The following is a 6,000-nucleotide window of genomic DNA, read 5'->3' as shown; positions in this document are numbered from 1 at the left end:
ACCACGAACTGACGTGATAGATCAGGGCCAATGAGGATGGGGGCTGAAACAAAGCGGCCCTTAAGTTTGGCAAACGCAGCCTCAGCTGCGTCTGACCACCTGAACGTAGTTCTGGGGGAGGTCAAGGCAGTCAGAGGCGAGGCTAGTTGGCTGAAGTTGCGAATAAACCGCCGGTAGAAATTGGCCAACCCCAGAAACCTCTGTAGGGCCTTACGGGAATCTGGATTTGGCCATTCCACCACAGCCCTAACCTTCTCAGGATCCATACGTATTCCCTCAGACAACACAATGTATCCTAGGAAAGGAACAGACTGTGCATGAAAAACGCATTTCTCCGCCTTGACAAAAAGCCCATTCTCTAGCAACCTCTGAAGCACTCGTCGGACGTGCTGCACATGTTCCTGGAGAGAAGATGAAACTATCAATATGTCATCCAGGTAGACATAAATGAACTGGTCGACCATATCTCGCAGCACGTCGTTGACGAGTGCCTGGAAGACTGCTGGGGAGTTGGACAACCCAAAAGGCATGACCAAGTATTCAAAGTGCCCCCTGGGGGTGTTAAAAGCAGTCTTCCACTCATCCCCCTTCCTAATGCGGACCAAATGATAAGCATTGCGTAAGTCCAATTTAGTGAAGATGGACGCTCCCTGCAACCTCTCGAAAGCTGAAGACATCAACGGCAAAGGATAAGTATTCTTTACCGTGATGCTGTTCAGCCCCCGTAATCAATACAAGGTCGCAGAGATCCGTCCATCTTCCCCACAAAAAAGAACCCCACCCCCGCTGGAGAAGAGGAAGGGCGGATGAACCCCGTTGCTAGAGAATCAGAAATATATTTCTCCATAGCCTCACTTTCTGGGACAGAAAGCTAATATAACTTGCCTTTAGGTGGAGACTTACCTGGCAATAAATCTATGGCACAGTCATAGGGACGATGCGGAGGAAGAGAAGCAGCACGAGACTTACTGAACACCTCCTTTAGGTCTAGGTACTCCGCGGGCACGTTAGACAAATCCACTGCCTCCTCCTGAAACACAGGGACAGAAACAGACGAACAGGCAGACACAAGACAGGACTCATGACATTTACTGCTCCACTCCAACACTGATTTTTGCTGCCAGTCTATTTTGGGGTTGTGATCGATGAGCCAGGGATGTCCGAGAACAACAGGTGCGAGAGGTGAGTCCAGTATGTAAAATGAAAGTGTCTCGGTGTGATTGCCTGATGTGATGAGTGTGATGGGTCCGGTGATGAGTGCAATGGTGGCTAAGTCCTGGCCGTTGAGTGCATGAACAGCAGAATACTTGAAACTTGATTGCGAATGAATGGTCCATGAAATTACCTTCGGCCCCTGAATCCACCAGTGCGTGACAGTCGTGATTGTAGACTGACCATCTTAGTCTTACCGGGAGGAGCGTAGATGTTGATGAGGTCTTCTCAGCGGAGATCCCACCCGACAGTAGCCTCATACTTACTGCCGGGCTTGGCCTTTTACCGGACAGTTATAGGCGTAATGTCCCGCCGCGCCGCAATACAGGCATAGTCCCTGGGATCTCTGCCTTTCCTTCTCCTCCAGGGAAAGCCGAGCTTGACCGACCTGCATGGGCTCGTGATCGTCGACGGGGCTGACCGCGTCCCCACCGCTGGACCGCTGATTTTCCGTACTTCTTAATCCACGGCTGGGCAAGCTCCATCGCTCGACTCTAGACAATCGTGCATCTACTCGAAGAGCAAGATCTACCAGTCCGTTGAACGAAGTGGGAAGGTCCAGGGCGTAGATCTCTCTTTGAACGCGGTCAGCCAGCCCATGCAGGAACATGTCCCACTGCGCCTCCTCGTTCCACTGACACTCTGCCGCCAGGGTCCTGAAGTCGATAGAGTACTCCGACACCGACCTCTCTCCTTGTTTGAGTTCCGCGAGCATCCGAGCCGCCTCTCTCCCGGCGACCGCTCTATCAAAAACTCTTTTCATCTCGGCGGCGAGTGTCTGGAACGAGGCGCAGCAAGGGTCTTGATTCTCCCATACCGGCGTTCCCCAAAGTGCTGCCTTCCCAGTCAATAAGGTGAGCATGAAGGCCACCTTGGCACTCTCTTTGCTTAAGGTCTTAGGTTGTAGAGAGAAATGCATTGAGCAACGGGTTAAAAATGCTCTACAAAAGCTTGGCTCACCCGAGTATGATTCTGGAATAGGTAGGCGGGGCTCTGACTGGGAAGCTCCCTCTGATGGTGTGGGGGGAACGGCCGGTGTGGGTGGCGCAGTGGGAGCTTGCAGATGTTGGATTTGCTGGGTGAGCTCGGACACCTGCGTCACCAATGCCTGGACAGCCCGTGCGGTCTCCGTCAGACCTTTTTCCTGACTGTCCATGCGCCGAATGCTGGAGCTGACGAATTCATCCAAGCTGGATGGGTTACTCGCTGCTTCCATGAAGAAGGTCAGATCGTTCTGTCACGATCAATAAACAGGAAGCAAGGATGCAAGTAATCTCTTTTATTGAATGTAGTAGAAGTAGAACAATGATCACAGGCAGGCAGGCTGGCAGGCTGACAGGCAGGCAGGCAAGCAGGCAGGCAACGCAGGGACTAGATGGTCAGATGCTGGTGCAGAAGTGTAGAGGTGATGAGACAGTGAAGAATCCAGGTGAACACGAAATCCAGTGAACACGGAACAGGAAACGAGGACACGAACTGAAACTCCGACTGGACTGGATACACAAACACTGAAGACATTAAACAACGATCTGACAAAGAGAGGAGATTGTGATGAGAATTTATAGGAGAGTAAATAGGCAGCAGCTGGTGCGGGGAATGAGATCAGCCGGCGCGCTGATCAGCAGTAATGAGCGGTAACGCCCACTCACACACACCCACACACACAGAACAACAAATACACGAGACACGAAGAAAACAGTGAATTCATGAACCGTGACAGTTTCACTGATTTTTCATCTCTTCAGCGGAGCTCACGCATCGCTGGATCCCGAGAGGAAGAGCCTGCGCCGCCTTCAGTCGCCGTTCCTGCTGCGCTATCCGGCGTTATATCCTTTTCTCTGCTACTGTGTTTTGTGTGTGTGTGTGTGTGTGTGTGTTCGCTGCCGCGACACACACACTCTCATTGCACTAAAAGAGTTGCACCCTTTCCTGGGTGAGGATCACGGAGCTCTCGCACTCGCTGACGGCGGCTGCCTTCACTGCAAGCTACTGCCTACGGTGACTCTGAGGACTCGCCTGGCATCCTTCTCCGAGACTGCACCTCTGCCCGCCGCGGTACCGCGCCGTAAAAAGCGCCATGCTCAACGGGTCCCGGAAACTCCCCCAACCCGCAAAGCTCGCCAGTTCGCCCGCCTGCTTCACCTGCTTCGCTAGAGTCTCTTCCTGATGGACAGCGCCCGCCATCTGCCGCCGCTTCCGTCGTGGATATCGACCAAGAAGCCGCGTCTGTGGGGGATGATACCTGCTCTCCCTCTGTTCCAGCCGCGCAAACTGCGCCGTTCACAGGGGATGTCAGGAGCAGACGGTCACAGGTTTTTTTTTAATTTTTTTCTTTATGTTACAAGAAAGCTACCCCCGCCCATTCATGCGTCACTCACCGGCGAAAGGAGAAAAGAGAGTGTTTTAGTCCCGTCGAGGCCAGACTAACCTCCATTTCTCACACATTTCTCATTCCCCTCTGAAGTTCAGGCGACTGGAAATGTCAACATTGCAGTAAACGAGCCTGTTGTAATACATGCACGCCTGCAAACAAATGCCGTCACAAGACACGTTGACGCTCTCTTATATGCTTGCGCTAACTGAAAGCTTATGTATTCCCCCCTGTGGCTCAGTGGTGGAATCTTAGGCTTTCGCGCCAGAGACCTGTGTTCAAATCCTGTGTCTGCCGGCAGATAAAATTATGCCGTCAATGCTTTCGTTCTGTCAGTTCTCTTAAAAAGGCGACTGCAGATGTGTATTTTACAGCCAGCGAGCGCGTTGTACAACCCGTTCGCCTGCACCCAAACCCAGTTTCTATGGCAACTCAAAGTCTTCCTAGCCAGTCTAGGGAAACGACGGTGTTCAAGTCCCGCTGCGGCCAGACTTCCACCAAAACTTCTCGCTCGTTCAGTTCCAGAAAATGTGACTGTTCCAGTGTATTTAGCAGAAAACAAGCCGGTTTCACAGCCCGTTTGCCTGTACACAAACCCAGATAAATCCCATAAAGAGAGTGTATTTTCTGGTATTCCGGCCACGGCCGATGGTGTTCTGAGTGTAGTAAAATGCCCACAGCCCAGTGCTCATACCTACACACAAGCACAGCCCACCACACGCGGCTCGCACAAATAAAATCGACTCATGTCGATTGTGCATTAGATGTAGTGAATGTGCCCACGACCCAGTGCCCACAAACACTACTAATTGCATGTCTCACGGTTTCTGTAAAAACGAAACCAACGCACATACAGTTTGCTCAAGCAGAAGGTGTTTTCAGTGTTATGAGTGTGCCCGCTGTCCCGCGCCCACATTCACTCAAGATCCGGCCACGGCCGATGGTGTTATGAGTGTAGTAAAACATTCCAACACACAAGCACAGCCCGCCAAAATACAGGGCTCGCACACATAAAATCGACTCATGTCGATTGTGCATTAAACGTAGTGTATGTGCCCACGACCCAGTGCCCACAAACACTACACACTGCATGTCCCACAGTTTCTATAAAAACGAAACCAACACACATACAGTCAGCTCACTCCGACAGTGTTTTCAGTGCAGTAAATGTGCCCGCTGTCCCGCGCCCACATTCACTCACGGACATGACAAGCCCCACGGGGTTCCCCCCGCTCACTCTCCCTCGGCAACCCTCCGTAAGAGAGTCGAGCGCGGGCAGGCTGCCCGCTGTGATCAGCACGCCCCCCGTCTCGAACGCTACAAGCGTGATGTTTGTGTTTCAGTACACCGGAGCGCTCCGGTCGCCACCATGTCGCGGCCAGAACACAGATTTCATTCAACCCCTAGCTATTCATGCAAGTGCGTGGGTAAAGCTTCCCGGGGTATCAGAATGGGTGCTAAACATCATAAAGAGAGGCTATTCGCTACAGTTCTTTCGACGTCCCCACCATTATGCGGCGCGAATCGAAACTACGGTGGAAAAGGAAGTAGCACATCTACTTTGAGCCGAAATAGCGAAACTGTTGAGCAAAGGGACCATAGAGCCTTTATCTCAGGCTCAGAGCGAAGGGGGTCTATACAGCAGAATCTTTCTGGTACCGAAAAAAGACAGGGGTCTCAGACCCATTCTAGATCAGAGACAGCTGAACAAAGTGCTTTCGAAACGCCGGTTCAGAATGCTCACAACCAGGAAAATCCTCACGCAAATTCGCCAGGGGGACTGGTTTATGTCAATAGATCTGAAGGACGCGTATTTCCAAATACAAATAGCGTCATGTCACAGGCGTTTCTTGAGATTCGCCTTCGAGGGCCAGGCTTATCAATACACAGTCCTGCCGTTCGGCTTGTCCCTAGCACCCCGTACATTCACGATGTGCATGGACGCAGCGCTCGCACCCCAGTTTTGAACTACCTGGACGATTGGCTGATTCTAGCTCGATCACAATCAGAGCTCATAGAACACAGGACCATTTTACTCGAGCATCTCAAGAATCTAGGTCTCAAAGTCAATTGGGCGAAGAGTTCACTGTCTCCCAGTCAGAGAATTGATGTAAGCTTGGGGACTTCCTCGAGCGTGATGGTGGTGTCTACGGACGCTTCCACCTCGGGATGGGGAGCGCTGCTCGAGGGCAGACTGTTCTTCGGCCAGTGGTCGGAACAGGAAAAGCTCCTACACATAAACTGCCTGGAAATGATGGCAGTCGACAACGTGCTGAGGCATTTTTGTCCCGAATAAAAGGACACCACGTCTTGGTCCGTTCGGATAACATGTCGGTGGTATCCTATATAAATCACCAGGGAGGTATCAGATCCCGAAACCTGTACAGGCTGACGGAACGCCTCCTGGTTTGGGCTCA

The sequence above is a fragment of the Scardinius erythrophthalmus genome (genome assembly GCF_964197995.2).
Source record: "Scardinius erythrophthalmus genome assembly, chromosome: 15".
NCBI lineage: Eukaryota > Metazoa > Chordata > Actinopteri > Cypriniformes > Leuciscidae > Scardinius > Scardinius erythrophthalmus.
This window is presented reverse-complemented; position numbering follows the sequence as displayed.